Below are 1,967 nucleotides of genomic sequence, written 5' to 3'. Positions count from 1 at the left end.
GTAATATCTACAAAACAGAAATTAGCTAACTTGTGCTATATAAAACAGAATTGTTAATTGTCGGAATTGTTTGCCCATTTCGGCCGATTCTCGAAAGCTATCCTTTCTATCTTCCCTTTGGAGCCAAGACCGTCGATTGCGTGGCTCGCCGCGCGTCAAGGGGAAGATAGAAAACGTAGCTCCCAAGAATCTGCCGAAACGGACAATCAATTCTGAACTCTGATATAAAATATTACATTTATAAGATTTATTCAATACGTTCCACTTATCCCGTCGTCTAATGCCATTTTTCGTTTGAAAATAAGTGATTGTTCAGACATAAACAAATTGAACTTATCCACGATAAATCGCCGATACTATCATTTGATAGATCGATGGTCTAAGATTTACGTCCGGTGGTACACATTTTTATACGTTACTAATGATGTAACGTTACCAATAAATGAAAGAGCAGGAACATATTCAAAGAATATGTAAAGTATAGGCAAAGCTATGTTAAAAAATAATTTTATAATAATAAAAATTTTATTATTGTAATATCTTTACTGTATATATCATATATATACTTATATACTTATATACTATATATCATATATATAGTCTTTACTGTATATATTATATTAGCTTTCTTTTTGTAGTCAAATATATTTTGCAATAAACTTCACATTATATTATATCCACTTTCGACATGGTTTCCATTTGGTATATCAGCATCAAGAAAGTTGGATAAAAAGAAGTTTCCTGACAGCAATAGTTCTTTATTATTTTCGTCTCATAATAAGGAATGCGTCGCTTCATTTTCGCACTATGTATTATCACCATACAAAAGGGTTTATAACTCGGCGCATGTAGAAAGAAATAATTTTTGCAGAAGGATTCCGTGTCAGGATAGTAACTGTTCTTTATCGATTTCGCCTTATATTGAGGAATGCTCCGTTTTATTTTTTGCACGCACTTTCATCATGCCAAAGGGTTCTTTCGATCCAATTAGTACGACGAAAGTTTTACAAAGAAAGTCGGTATCACGCGTCAACGACATTTTCCTACAAATATTACTTTGTATTGACTTGACCGAATTAAAAATGCTTTTGTATGGCGAAAGTACATGCAAAAATGAAATAGAACATTCCTCAGGGATGAAAACGATGTGGAACTATTGCTATCGTGACACTGATTTCCTCTTACAAAAATTTCAGTGCAGTTACAGCACCAAGTTATATAATAAAAATTGGGTACGAATATATAGTGAAATATTGCTCACAAGGAGATGACGCCAACTGCAAGATCGATTTCTGAATGAGGCGTTCAATAGGTGTAATATAGAGTATCAAAATTCTAAAAGGATTTAGGTGAATGGGCCTTTGTTTCTTAAATATTGCGATGCAAAGTGAGAATCATGAAGCCATGTCCCATATAAGGGCACAACGTGGCATTGACTTTCATCGAAGCGGCATAGCTAAGTGAACTCAGGCTTGTATTTTCGCACCGCTGGTATTTTCTGCACCGGCAGCGAGTATTCGAGTCCGGTTAACGAAGTGACCGCGTGCAATGTTTGTTTTTTGGGTTTCGTACTGTCGAACATATATATATCTGTAATATATATAACAATTACATCATCGCGTGTGTTATATAACAGTTGCATTGTTGAGTAGGAAGTTACGACGAACATGTATGTTACGTGTTACATTATGTTTGCTCGGATACTTCCCTGCTCCTGTACGACTACCTTGTTCCAATTATACATATTGTTTTCATATTATTTGTTATATTTATATTGTTTTACTTAGTGCAAAACGTTCAAAATGTCTACAATGATTGTAAAAAGTATGTTTTTATATTATTTTCCTTTATCGCAACGTGACACTGCCCTAAATGCTCACATAACAATTATATCGACACAGAAATACAAAAAAAAAAAATATATATATATATATATATATATATATATATATATATATATATATATT

This window comes from Odontomachus brunneus, unplaced genomic scaffold, assembly GCF_010583005.1.
Source record: "Odontomachus brunneus isolate Ranch 3 - 2012 unplaced genomic scaffold, Obru_v1 Obru_scaffold_288, whole genome shotgun sequence".
Classification (NCBI taxonomy): domain Eukaryota; kingdom Metazoa; phylum Arthropoda; class Insecta; order Hymenoptera; family Formicidae; genus Odontomachus; species Odontomachus brunneus.
The sequence above is the reverse complement of the archived record's forward strand: the minus strand, read 5'-3'. Positions refer to the sequence as shown.